This window comes from Cottoperca gobio, chromosome 13 (genome assembly GCF_900634415.1).
Source record: "Cottoperca gobio chromosome 13, fCotGob3.1, whole genome shotgun sequence".
Classification (NCBI taxonomy): Eukaryota; Metazoa; Chordata; class Actinopteri; order Perciformes; family Bovichtidae; genus Cottoperca; species Cottoperca gobio.
In genome coordinates, this window is record NC_041367.1 from 3,558,604 (window position 1) to 3,573,980 (window position 15,377).

At 43.7% G+C, this 15,377-nt stretch overlaps 1 long non-coding RNA gene across 1 annotated transcript; it reads left to right on the forward strand.

Annotated features, from left to right (window-relative positions):
- The first annotated feature begins 13,783 nt into the window (after nt 1–13,783).
- Nucleotides 13,784–15,349, forward strand: LOC115018175 (uncharacterized). Its single transcript, XR_003833331.1, has 4 exons — nt 13,784–13,895; nt 14,080–14,132; nt 14,605–14,762; nt 15,082–15,349. It is a non-coding gene; the product is annotated as an uncharacterized LOC115018175 (long non-coding RNA).
- The last annotated feature ends 28 nt before the right edge of the window (nt 15,350–15,377 follow it).

Below are 15,377 nucleotides of genomic sequence, written 5' to 3' on the forward strand. Positions count from 1 at the left end.
AGTATCACTGCAAGCTGCTCTATTACCTTTAACTGACTGTAACACTGAGTGCGTTGAAGCAGAGGTTAATGTGTGTTCTTGTGTGTGTTTCTTTACCGTCTTTGTCACTGCTAATGTTCTTTTAATTCCTCACAGCCTGAAGTACCTTCCTGTCTGCTGTAAATGCTCATCTTTTAAGTAGTTTAATGCCTCGTTCTGTGCCCCTAAATGCACTTACATGCAATCACACACACACACACACACACAGATGAAAGGTTAGTCCCGACCTCACCAGACGGAGCAAGCTAAAGCCAAACAGCAACTTGGCTTTGTCATTTTCGCTGAATATCAGCAAGTCGCCGTGGGATAATGGCCACAGTCCGGCTGAAAGATGTTTCAGTGTCAGAGCAGCTGTAATGAAGGCTGGACGACACAGGGGACGCAATAGCTCAGAGATGGCTAATTAATGTCGCTGATGCTGGAAACATGAATTAGATCTGAGCTGAGCAAATGATGTAATTAACTTCACTCACTGCTACATATTGTTTCTTACCTTTCTCTTTGGAATTATTTAGTTTTGTGTCGTCTGTTCTCACCCGCAGTGTCTCCCCACTCTCACACACACATCACATTCTGTCCCTCTCTTTGTGAAGATGTTAATATTCCACTCATTTCTCCGCCTGGTCTGTGCCTCTGTCTGATTGTCTATCAGTCTGCATTCCTTTTGAACAATAAGCCTAACTATCCAGCCGTCTCTTTGTCTCTGCTTCTGGTGGGGGTGTCAGTCTGTCTGTCTCCCTCTTGCTTTTAGAAAATAAAGGCTGAGCCTGTTTGACACCGACCGGATTACCTGAGCAGACGTGATTCTCTCACCTTTGCTCTCCGCAGCGTCAACAGTCCACATTAGCATTCCAAAGGAAGTGGAGGAAGCCGTCTGATTGGTGAACTGGGGTTTGCATAAACCAATTGAACGGCCGACACAAATTAATAATGCCTGGCCGGACCATGATTCAATTCGGAGAGCAATTGTGGTCAGGAGGTGTGTGTGTGTGTGTGTGTGTGTGTGTGTGTGTGTGTGTGTGCGTGTGTGTGTGTGCAACTAAAAAGTATTTCTGTCTTCTCAGGTTTAAGCCTTTTTTTGGAGAAATTAAAAAACTTTGGCTGGTCCAACTTTGTTATGGATATAGAAGCAGGGGAACTGCATTTATACAGCAGTTTTTAATCTGAACGGGACGCAGCACTCTATATGAGCGGTCACGCACACACAGCGATGATGGCAGAGCTGCACATGCACGCCGCTGTCCTCCACGCCGCTGTCCTGCGCTTTGGGAGCAATTTGAGGTTCAGTGTCTTGCTCAAGGACACTTGGACACATGGATCGAAGCGCAGGAACAACACTGCAATTTACAACCTGCTCGACCGCCTGAGCAACAGCTGCCCCAAAGAGAGCAACAATCCTTATCCCAGCAGCAATGTGTAACCGCACAATACATTCATTAACACCGTGCAGGCACAAATGCTAACTTTTACTTTTAGGTATGTGTCGGGGAAAGACGTGAGAAAGTGACGAGCTCCTGTCTGCACAGAGACGGCTGGACAAAGGCTAACTCCTCAGTAGGGTTGGGAATACTTAGTTAAAGGAATAGTCTGACATTTTGGGAAATAGGGTCATTAGCTCTGCTGCAGAGACTTGGACGGGAAAATCGATCAGATTGGACTCTTCCTTGGCAGAGCAACACACTGGTCCCACAGAAACAAGTGTCTCCTGCTACACAGACAAGTGAAGAAACCTTTTCACATCTATCATCTGAAAATGTCATCTGTCATGCATCCCATCATTAATACAGTTCATACCTTCGATGACTTGTTTCCTGCAGTGGTAGTTCCTATGTACAGTATACGGCAGCGGGGCCGAGAAATAAAGTCACATGTTCAAGTGAAAACCAATTAGATCTTTTATTCAGCACTTGTGTGTGTTGCTTGTGTTTTATGCATCAGCAGAGCTCCTTTTAAAATCACTTCCTGCTTAGAGCGGCCGGCTCCCGGGTGTCCTCCCACTTTCCCCAAACACCGTGGAGAAAGTCAGCGATGAGGTCATTCTGATAGATGGCATGAATCATTTCCTTGATTAAAACATCCATCCATCCATCCATCGTCTACCGCTTATCCGGGATCGGGTCGCGGGGGCAGCAGCTCCAGTAAGGAACCCCAATCTTCCCTTCTCCGGGCCACATCCTCCAGCTCCGACTGGGGGATCCTGAGGCGTTCCCAGGCCAGTGAGGAGATATAATCTCTGCACCGAGTCCTGGGTCTTCCCCGGGGTCTCCTCCCAGCTGGACGTGCCTGGAACACCTCCCTAGGGAGGCGCCCAGGTGGCATCCTTACTAGATGCCCGAACCACCTCAACTGGCTCCTTTCAACGTAAAGGAGCAGCGGCTCTACTCCGAGTCTCTCACGGATGGCTGAGCTTCTCACCCTATCTCTAAGGGAGACGCCAGCCACCCGTCTGAGAAAACCCATTTCGGCCGCTTGTACCCGTGATCTCGTTCTTTCTTGATTAAAACATGTGTTTTATATTCACCTAGCAAGAACCAACAGGATCAATCACAACAACAACAACAACAGCGCTGGGACAATAGGCAGCGTGAACACCACGTTGTTAAAATGTGACAGAGTCGCTTCGCAGCGGTGAAGATGTGCAGAACACGCCGTTTCTGTCCAACGCTGAGCCCACAGATCATGTCAGTGAATCATCGCAGACGGCTAACAGCTAAATATATCTAATACAACACTGTCCTAAATGCTTTACAAGTCAATGATAAGATACAACACACAGAAATAGAAGCTCCTTAGGCAATTGAGTGGAAATGACATATATATTATTTTAACTGATTTAAGGCAATGATTCTACAACTGGTTCCAAACATGAGACAAATCCACGGAGATTTAATATGATGTCATCTTACTTTACTGTTCTTACGACTGTCTCTGCACTATTATATACATAGATACAGTGATGTCTTCTTCAAAGCACCCCCTTCCTCCTGCCTGTTTCTGTTTGAGTGCTTTTAATCTACATTGTTACTACTTTACCAGTCGGAGGACAAACATGTGTTTGTGCCAGTAACCTCAAAGGGAAATAAAAGAGTGTGTTACATATTGCAGTTTGTTCACAATTGGTATTATAGAAAGTGCCTCGTCTGAGGAATCTACAGAGGAAGGCCAGCTGGCAAATCTGTCAAACATACAATGTAAATCCACCAAGTGCACGACAGCGTGACTCTCGTGGACAGCTGGGGCCACAGTCTTATTTATGGATCCATAAAGCCAACCATGCACATCATCCACACGCGTGTTGGGATGTAACATGTGGTTTTGGTTTACGGTGCGTACAGAACATGCACTCGTGGAGACATGAACAAGTGAATAAAAGGAAAGTTCACACAGGTCACTTACAGAAAAACGCCAACACAAGGTGACTTTAGAAAAGTGGATGTCACATCCAGACCTACAGCAAGGAATTGGCAATCATCAGAGGGCCACAGCAAAGAATTATGGGATAGAAAGTGTGGGCCCTAAGGGAGTTATGTTAGGCTGATGGGTACAGAGAGGGAGGTGGGGGGAGGGAGGGAGGAGAGGGAGACTTGCGGCAGTCGTCACTAAAGTGTGAATGACACTGCAGACAGCTGTGAAGAGGCAGATAAGAAAGAAGCGAGGGAATGAGAAGGATGGAAGCTGACGGAGAGAGGAAGAGTGACAGAGTTTGATAGAAGGGGAATCATAAAGAAGGAGATAGAGTGAGATGATAAAACACGAGAGGCGACGGAGCGATGAGGAGAAAGACAATAGGGGTCCGTAAGTACAGATGAAGAACATACTCCGAAGAACAGTTTGTCAACCCTGACGGCTTTAAGTTAGTACTCGGGTTTAGGATTAAGTTCAAGTCAGGGTTAAGAGTTGTTAATAGGAACAGGAAGTACATTCCTGCACACAGGTGGGGGGCGTAAGAGACTTTACTGTCTCATTGTACAAGTTCAATGCGTGTCTCTGAATTCATATATCATACACGTCTCCATATCTGTCACGCAAACACACAACATATAACTTAAGACAGATGATGAATCTTTGAGGGTTATTCAGATGTGAAATATAAGTTACCGTCCTGCCGGTAAACGGAGGGGGAAGAAGAACACTGACCGTTCTCATTATGCAGGCGGGGGGACTAAACCATCACAAATAAGACGCAGGATTGTTGAAAGGAAGAATGGAATGGAGTGCGTGGCGAGATAAGTGCACAGAGATAGAGGTTACTCAGCTTCTCTGCCTCATTTCATGGTCCTGGCTCTCCGTCTGTCTCCGTCTGTCTCCGTCTGTCTCGGCTCTACAATAAGATGCTTTCCATTCTCTCTGTTTCTAATTGTGTCTTCCCAACAGTGCACTGAGAGACAAAGGGATTCATGAAATGCATACAGAAGCAGAGTGTTGTACAAAGAGCTGTTGAACCTCTTGGGTTTCAGCAGAATTTATTATTTACAAAATGTTTGCAGGTAAAATAAATTGTTCTTGAGCCTCTGAAATGAATCACATATCTTTATTATTAAATCCATCATTATTGTTCATATTATCATTAGTATTGGTACAACTTTGGTCTGAGGTCGAGTCAGATATGAGTATTTATTTGTGGCAATAAACAGAATTAAGAGAAACTCACAAACTTATTTTAGTGACAAAGTAAAAAATATTCAGTTATTCTTCAATAAACATGATCCAACTTTTAAAACAAGGAAAAAGGAAACTGGCAGGTCTGAATGAGAGAGAAGAGGAAGGCAGTAAGATGTGTCAAAGAGGGCAATAAGTGTGTGTGTGTGTGTGTGTGTGTGTGTGTGTGTGTGCGTGTGTGCGTGTGCGTGTGTGTGTGATGCTTCTTGACAGCTCGAGCTGCTTCTGGCCTTTTTGGCTGACCACTGCAATCTGACCTCAGTGGCAGTTAATCAAAGTCAGATAAGCTACCATTCATCAAGGTTTACATGCACACACACACACACACACACACACACTCACTCTCACACACACACACACACACACACACACACACACACACACACACACACACACACACACACACACACACACACGCATTATTCCACATGGATTACATCTGCAAACTCACATGCACACAGATATAAAACAGCAAAGCGCAGCTCTGTGTCACATTGAGGAGTTAAAGCCTACAGTACGTGAGGGTGAGGGTTACAGGTGAGTCAGCATGTGTGTGTGTGTGTGTGTGTGTGTGTGTGTGTGTGTGTGTGTGTGTGTGTGTGTGTGTGTGTCGTTGCAATCTAATTAACACACACGTATAGGGTAATATTTCAATTTTTACAGAAGGGGATGATAGACAGAACATGGGTGCACAGAGAGAGTGAGATACCTACACATATCTTGGAGGGACTGATGAAGAGTGAAGAAGAAGAAGAAGAAGAAGAAGAAGAAGAAGAAGAAGAAGAAGAAGAAGAAGAAGAAGAAGAAGAAGAAGAGGGTGGATCTGAGAGTCTTTTTAAATGAAGGACACTCGCTGCACAACCATCTCACTTTCTTTCTATCCGCCATGTGACATTATTTTATTTTTATTGTCCTTTTAATCACAACAATCCCACATTTCACTCACATGATTTCATTAAAACATTGCATATATTTATCTTTATGTGTGGTCCTCCTCCTTTCTTGCACTCTTGGAGTCAGTGATTTTGTTTTGCACTTCCACAAAGACCTTCAACAAACAGATTGTAGGAATAATTGTGGGAATCGATGCAGCATAATAATTATATATATATATATATATATATATATATATATATATATATATAGAGTAATATTCCCAAATCAAGCTACAAAATCCTGAATCCTACATGTGTGCATGTCCCAACCACGACCTATTAAACTCTCTGCTGCATGTAAAGAGGACGAGAGGAGCTCCTGTAATTGCATTATTGAAGCCTACCTCAACTCCACCTGCTGTTACTGTTAATTATTTTTATTACCAATTCTGTACAATCATCATAACTTCAGCCTCTTTCCAGTTTGAGCAACGCTGTGCCAGATTGAAGCTTTAAGCCTCTGGTCATCAAAATTGGTTGGTCACACCCACTAAGCTTGCACCTCACATACCGTACACACACACACACACACACACACACACACGTACAAATATTGACATGCTCTATAATAGATATATTAGCGCGGTAGCAGCTTTTCTTGCCTCAGGGCACTCTCTCTATTGACTGGCTCTAATTTAGACAGAAACCCCCAGTGTCTTTTAAACAACTTGTGGTAAAAGAGAGTGTGAAGTAGAGAGAATAAGAAAGAGAGGGTGTAAAAGTGCAAAGAGAAAAGGAGTAGGAGAGGGGAGAAAGAGATGAGGAAGAGGAAGAGGAAGAGTTAACGAGGGTTTCATTCATATTAGGAGAATTCACAAGTAAATTTAGAAAATGACGTCGCAAGTACGCTGCTGAATTGTACTTACAGACACGGAAAGCATTTATATTAAAAGGGCTTAAAGAGATAAAACAAATGAAACAATTAATCATTCAGAGTTTCCTGAGAAAGAAAAGAAATCTGGAGATTTTATCACATTGTAGCTGAAGTTATTTTTAACTCAAGTTGTGCTTTTAGCTTCAATCGAGCAAATTAAACTGTGAATTAAAACAGTGAAGCGTAATTATTATGGCTCCTCGTAAAGAAGCTCATTGGTGTAGAACTTAAGGTTGAAACGTAGCGACGCAGACATCGCCCGAGGAACACGCGCTGGTACCAGAGTTTCTTTATGTGAGCGTTTCTGACAAAGTGTTTCAAATGTTTCACAGCACAAAGACAAAGCATGGTATGAAAATGTAACTGTGCGGTGGTGGAGCTCCAGTATATCAACCTGCTGAGGTTACTCCTGCAAAAGAATTGACTCAACCTTCTTATAGTCGGCACAGGCTGCACTGGGCTGAACGCCCAGAGTAGTTTCCCACAGACTGTAAAACATTTACTGTGTTGACTGTGGGGTTTTCCCATCTGTATGCTTCATATTTTCATCTCATCTTCATTCTTTTATCAGCCATTCTTTATGCATCCCCTATATGCACCCTCTCCCCCTTACTACCTCTTTTATTTTCATTTTCTCTCCCTCTCAATGTTTTTTGGGAAAGTTGATGTCTGCTGATAAATGAATTTGATTTCGCCTACGCCGATCTCTCCCTCTCCGTTTCTCGGGGTGCTCTTCTTAATCAAAGTGCCTGCCCCAGAGTTAACCCAGCCTACTACAAAGTCTTATCATCGTCATCATCATCCATGGGAACCAATCAATAATTCAGCATGCTGCCCGATGCATCACCATGCACAGACGCCTGTACAGTCGAGCGCTCTCATACATAGAAAATGGAGCTATTCACTGAAGACCAATAACAAGGATAAAATGGCAAATACAAGCCTATAATCCCCAGTTAGAGAGCAAGAGTTCTAGCCCTAAGGCTTTGGGGCTCGTTGAAGTAGTGTACTTTATAGAGCTGCATTTGAAATGCAGACACAGTAATCGAGGGGATTTAAAAGAGCAACGGAGCAATCACAAAGGTCCTAACCCTTGGGGCGCTATGGATAATATGGGGGCATATCAAAATAGTGTGAGGTGATTCTTTATTTTTTGTCTTTGTTCCATTTTTTTGTTCAGGTCAGTGAAAGCCTCATATCTCCGAGAGATAATTCCTGTTGTACTTTTTTTGTGAATGCTTTGCTCTCTAGTGGAGCTGTTAATAAGTCTTGAGCACTCAACTTTGAACCTCCAAACAATGACATCAACACACTCGTGTCAATCAGGATGAGCCCGTTTATCTCAGTGGGTACCGGTCCTGTGTGGGCTGTGCTAATCCCACACTTCATCCACTTTTCCTCAGCAAAGAAACACAACAGAAAACTGCGAGAGGTTACCTTCAAACTCCATCTGATCCATCTCGAAAAAAAGGTTTGATCATTGTGGCTGCCAACAGTCAAGGTCTACTGCTTCTCACTTCCTCTGATGATGAGGAGGAGAAGGAGGAGGAGGAGGACATGCTGCTGGGCAGGGACCAGAAGGCTTTGTATTGTATTTAGATCTGTCAGCTTCCTCTGCTTCTTCTATCCTGCCCTCCTTGTTGGCGAGGCAGAACTTCCTGGAGGTTATAAGGAGCTCAAGCGCTCCGCTGCTGGATCTACTGCACTCCTCGTCTTATGGGATACTTTGTAGTCAGTAGTAAGTTCTTAAAAAAGGAGCATATGTTGACCCGCGACACTGCTGCATTAAAAATATTGTGTTGAGCCAGGAAGAGCTTCCGCACCTGACATTCTGAGGCTTCAAAACCCAGAGGTGGACATCACATCCAGAGGGAAGCTGAGAGCAGATATGAAGGAGCACGTCCGAGTCAAATCTGTGCGCCTCAAGGCAGGACACCTACTGTTCTCTCTGTCCACCAACAGATCCACTGTGGAGAGTTGATGCAGTGATTTGCATCTTCAGGCTCGACCCCCAACTGTTAGTGAGTGCTCTCACGGATTAAGAGCAGAGACCAGCGTAGAGCAGCCTCGTCAGGCCCGGTGGCCTGCCGACCTCTGACATCCTTTACTCTGAAGTACATCCAGGGATCTTTAGCTAACTTAGTTGTTTGTACGTTGTGCTCTTCGCCTCAGAGATGCAAAGGAAGAGAAGTTGCTTTATTTGTGTACGTACAAAATGTAAGAAAACGTATTTTATAAAGCGGATTTGCATAAAACACAGCCACGTTTTTCTATTTCAGCAGGTGCATGTACCACAATAACTACAGTGTACGACACAAACACTGAAGAGGCCCCACCTAATGTGGTAGACGTACCACGTGGGCGTACAGGAAGCACTTGATCCTTAATTCGCCAAACTTTGAAGAGTCTCCTTGTTATAATAAGCGTGGCGTCTGACATTTAGCACTGATGAAATGTGGTCGCAATACTACGTCACCCATGTAACAACTTGTCAGTGTAGGACGAGAGGGAGAGAAGCAACAGCGAGCGTGGAGAACACATCCTTCGGAAAATAAACAAACCAACAAATTGTCTGGGATTTTACAAGCGGTGCGGGAGGAGAGGAGTTTATCCACTGAGATGCCCAAACCAGCTCAGTGCTTTATGTTCTGCAACTTCAAGTGGGAGAAGACGCTTTTAATCTCAGTCCTATCTAAATGCTATAAAGATGATCTGAAGTGTCTGCCATCTTGTGCCATATATTTACCAGATGTTGGGTGTTAGGATGCGTTGAGCATTAATGAGAACGGCAGAAACACAAACCTACCAACTTTTGTTTGAGTAAACAAAAGGAGTACAGTTCAGTTACATGGGTCTTTATGGAGCTCTAATCAAAAGATTCTTCTACTATCTCATTTGGATTCTTCTGTAATCCTCAAGTGTCATCGGTATTATTGGGATCACACTGCCCCCCGCAGGCCGGGGATGAAGCTACATGTGACAAAGTGGAGAAAAGAAAAGTACTTTTGAACCTTTTGCGTATGATACAGAGCTATTTCTTCAAGAACGTGGACTGTCCTTCAACTCTCTCTTTGTTGTGTCTCTCACTGTCTGCTTCTCAAACACATGCCCATAAGACACATACCTGCACACACACACACACACACACACACAGGCCAAATTACTGTGCAACACACATAGCCATGCTCAAACACTCCACACACACACTTAAACTCTCAATTCAGCAGGGACACATACCTCTGATATGATAAATGCAGTATGTGTTCCTCATCAACGTCACAGTCACACACACACACACACACACACACACACACACACACACACACACACACACACACCTGTATGTCCATGAGCACCTCTTTGACACTAAAAGAAGATGTCGACATACAGCCCTGACGTTGGTGTGCTCATGCTGTACATACCATCTTTCTGATACACACACTGAACCAAACAGGCTCTTAGACCAAACAAAAAAGCATCTACGTACAGAGTAATTTGACAGATGACACGCACGCACACACACACACACACACACGCACACACACACACGCACGCACGCACGCACGCACGCACACACGCACGCACACACACACACGCACGCACACACACACACACACACGCACGCACACACACACACACACACACACACACACACACACACACACACACACACACACACACACACCTGTATGTCCATGAGCACCTCTTTGACACTAAAAGAAGATGTCGACATACAGCCCTGACGTTGGTGTGCTCATGCTGTACATACCATCTTTCTGATACACACACTGAACCAAACAGGCTCTTAGACCAAACAAAAAAGCATCTACGTACAGAGTAATTTGACAGATGACACGCACACGCACGCACACACACACACACACACACGCACACACGCACACACACACACGCACGCACGCACGCACGCACGCAACACACGCACACACACACACACACACACGCACACACACACACCACACACACACACACACACACACCCACACAAACACACTACACACATAACAAAAGTAAAAAAACCTCTCCTCTCAGCGGGTCAGGGACGTATTCAGTGCCTGCCCATACCATCCGTGGCGGTGATGTGCACGGGTAATCACTAGGCTGTGATTGTGTGGGGCAGAGGGCAGTTAGAGGCGGCTCATGCCTGTGACAGTTGCACTCTGCATGGGTAAGGGATGGGGGCAGGGAGATGGGGTGGGGGTTTGGCCTGTGTCTAAAGCTCAGGGCCTGGAGCTCATCAGTCAGGGAGTGTCCTGGCTGTCTGGCCCCGAGCCGAGGTCTGTTCAGGAGACGGTGGACCACGGTATCTCTCCCGTTCCAAACCTCTGGACCCCGGGGCTGTCAACTGCCTCTCATCACATCAATCAAGATTCATTCCAAACCCGACCTTGTTGGGATCTGCAAGTCCTTGCTTGCCCCTTTCCCCCCCATAGCTGTCCATCTCAAATAGTTGTTTCTTCCAAAATCTTCAAGGTCGATGAGGTTCCTCTCATAGAAATGTTTAATTCGACAAGGCAACCAAGCAAATTCGACTCAGTGAAGTTTGTTAGGAGTTCTGACTGGTTGTAGCTGTGGACTAAAGTGTACATTATTAATTAACAATATCTCGTGCAGCTCTCCACTGTGCCTGATCTGATAAATCAGCAATGCCTTAACCACAATCTAAAAAGCAACACTATACAGCTTGAACCAGCTCCCGTCTCCTAAGTATTACAGCTTATATGGATTGGTACTTTTTGCACTTCTTGTTCTCCCTGCCCCAGCATCTTTAATAATGCCAACCATGAGTTGCATTTTTATAAATCCCATTCCAAACATACAAATCATTCTCTCCTTCCCGATTCTTTAAACAAACTTTTAGCTAACAGTATGAACTAGAGCAACACATTTGTTTTGACGAAGGACTTGATTACACACGACACAAAAACACAGACATGAAATTCACAGAGCAACCTCTTGGTACTTTATATTGGCTAGAAAGCTATTAGGGGATCAGACTGTTCCCGTCAGATCTTGGTCTTTATGAGGCTGAAGGCTGAAAGTTCAGTCACATTCATTTACTTCAGAGGATTAGAGCATTTTATGGTTATATTTTGTGGAAAATAACTCTGCTTTTGAAGAAAGGAGGGTTTCTCCACCTCCTCTAGCCCATGACCCAGTTTTGTTAGTTGCCTAAATTCTCATTAACCCAACATTAACCTAGAAAGTAGACATGTTGTTATGAGAATCTGAGTAGGATATTACAAGATGTTGCAGGTTAGAGTATATTTATGGGATGCCTAACAGAGAGACAATGTAAATCTTCTTCTATCTAGTTTTGACTGTTTTCATATCATATAAGCACGTTCTTGTTCCATCACACATCTGGCCATCACAAACTATTCAAGTTAATGTGGCTCTTAAATATACTAAAAACACAGTTCTTAACATCATGGATTTACTTTAATAAATGATATTCCATTGTTCCAGTGATATTCAGATGTGAGGAAGACATTAGTGTCTTTGGGAAATGTAGAGCTGTTAAACTATTCCTTCCACCCGGTTCAAACTTTTCCAACGCATGTCAATTACAACAGGTTGCAGTGTCTCTCCTCCTCTCCTGTCATTGCATATGAAAGGATGGGCTAACGTGTGTGTCCATGAATAATAAAAGCTGTTTTCCCCGGAATCATGTGGGGAGCTCTCCCTTGTTTTAAATTCTCATTTTCCGAGCGTCAGACCCATGTGGTGATGTGATAGAAGGATTGTTAGTATGAGAGAGAGAGCGAGAGAGAGCGAGAGAGGGATGGAGGTGGCACAGACAGGTTACTTGCAGTGGCAACACAACGATAGAAAGACTCAGACTGACACAATTACACATCAAGGCAGAGAAATGTTTATTTCTATGTGCCTGTCAAGGTAGAGGATGCAGTGCACTGCTTGAATAACCATATGAAACTGACATTATTGTAAATATTAGCTCAATATCATTACATGATTACATGCAGACAGATAATCATACAGGTTCTGTAGGTTACTACATGTCCGCTGTCTTTTGAGCAGCAGGGTTGTGTCATCAGAGGGGAAACCGCTGTGCATCCCCTGCTGTGTCGCAACACATTTCCACTGAAACAAGATAATAAATGAATACGGACCCAAGTGTTGAGCTCTCTATGACCTCAATCTCTGGCTCCCCGTGGAGGAGGGGTGTAAGAGAAGAAACCTATTGGTATTAGGGATCCAGACATGTCCACTGGCAGCTTTCAACAGACAGTAAAAGCGATAAGAGTTCCTGGACACTCGGAATCACAAGTCTGTCTTTTTATGTCGTTACAATTTCAGCTCGGTTTAGGCCGCTGTAAATGTTGTCATTTTATTATGTTGTTTATTCTGTACACACGACATCTGTTGCACATCTGTCACAGAGAGACCCCTCTTCAGCTGCTCTCCCTGAGGTTTTATTTCATTTTTTCTTTGGGGGAGTTTGTCCTTGTGCGGTGCGAGGGTCTTAAGGACCGAGGGTGTCGTCTGCTGTACAGTCTGTAAAGCCCCCTTAGACAATTGTTTAGACTGTGGTATTGGGCTATATACTGTAAATACAATGTGATTTATTGATTGACACATTCACATTAACCAGCTCTAATTGCTTTGCCATCTTTATTATTAAAAGATGACAGTGGAATGTCTCTGTGGAGGGTTTGGAAGCTTGGAAGTGGATGATGATGAAGAAGAATACACACAACATACTTGATAAAAACATATTTGATGAAAGTATAATTCATGTATTACATGATCTATGTTCTAAAAATAAGTTTAGTTTGTTTCTCCTGTTTAACTCTCATCCTAGCTGCGTCCATCAGTTGTCATTCACGTGTGCACCGGGTCACCTTTATTGCTGCCGAAGCAAAGCAAACGCTTGATAGAGAAGTTGGCTGGATGCCTCAAGTTGAATGTCGACCTGAGGGGTCGAGCAGAACGCTGAGGGGCTGCAAGTTTGTCCTGTGATTGATACATCGGCCAGTCTGCATGCTTATTGATGAATGCTCCTGTCAATGCAAACGTGGAATGGTTTATTGAAACAACAATCATTTCATCATTAAAGAACAAATTAATCATTAGTTTATACAGTTATTTAATATAAATATATTAAAAAAAGACCTCATGACTTTCTATCCCTCTTGCGTAATGATGTGGTGTGTGTGTGTGTGTGTGTGTGTGTGTGTGTGTGTGTGTGTGTGTGTGTGTGTGTGTGTGTGTGTGTGTTTATAGCTCAGGATGAGGATTTTCTTCGCTACTGTGCATCATTGTTTGCTGTCCCTGTCAGCAGCGGCAGGACTGAGCCTCAGATTACTAAACCTGAATCGTGCCTGGTCATAGAAGTTCTGGATGAGGTGAGAAGGACCGAAGCGTTTCATTTGAACAAACGTGAACACACTTACTGTATTAAATCTAGACGGTGGCAAATGGGGGAGAAGATAAACACCTGCGCACAAGGCTTCACAGACACCAGCGTATTCTTTCTTTTGAATTCTCTCATTCACGTGTGACAAGACTGTTCTCTTTTGTTTCCTACAGAGAGACATACATGGAGCGTTTGCTTCTGAACAGAGGACAGACGACAACAGAGAGTGAGCTTACATTTCTTTTTTATATCTACTGTGACCTCACAGGTGCCTACCATAGTGACACTGGCCTGTGTGAAGAAGCTTAACTGACTACGTCTGTCAAATACTTAGACTGTAGGAGAGAACAACGCTTTCCATCTGCAGACAAGGGAACTGGTAACAGGTGTGAGGCGCACAGCAGGTGCCCACTCCTTTTGAGACAAAGCAAAAGAAGATAATTATAATATGTGATACATCTCTGCATGAACATCTTGACACAATAGAAAGAGCAAAATCATGGCGTTTGGTATCAACAGTCAATAGTTGGCGGGTAAACATCATACTTTGCATTACTTACATTAAGTAAAATGAGTCAAATCTTTCACACGGCGGCTGATGTTTTAAAGCGTGATAATGTCAATTGCGAGGAATGTTCTGTGCAGCCATGACGAGGTGGACATGGACTCTCTCACAAAGTCTTCTACGTCCCACACAGGGTTCCCTCTGCTCAGCAGACCCTCAGTTATGCAACACTGGAGCCCCAAACAGCCGTTACCAGTGGGGGGTCCGTAAGAGTCAGCTGCTCTTCTCCCAGTCCAGCACCACCCAAACCAGCTCAGAAGCTCCATCTATCCAAGACTCGGACTTCAAAATGTGAGCTTTGTGTTCTTTTTTAAAGGATGAGTTAAAGAGAAATGCTTTGTCTACAGTTTTCTCTACAAAGAACAGAGTTAATGTCAGCTGTTATTATATATATATATATATATATATATATATATATATCTATATATATATATATATATATATATATATATATATATATATATATATATATATATATATAATAACACCTGTAACTTATGAGATAACATTTCCCTTGTGTGCATGTGTGTGCTTTTTTATAGAAATGTGACCTCGTGCCTTTCAAAAGCAACAAATATCCTTTTTGTTGTTTGTCGTCTCTTTTCCGCAGCATTGTCCTCCAAAAGTAAGCCATCAGCATGCCCCACTGATGAGACTCCGAAGACTTCAAGGACATCCATCAAGACACCAACCTCCACGTCACAAAAGCCCAATTGCCCCCCCAATGTCTATAACTCAAAACCTGACTGTGGATCAATACAACATGTGTCCTCTCCCTCATCAGCACATTCCCAAAGAGAGATTCCTAAATCTTCACCCTCGCCTGTCTCGTTTCCGCCTGATGTTTCTCCTTTTACTAGAACCAGATCTCCAATCCCAGAAGAGCATCTCTCCCCCTTCTCCATC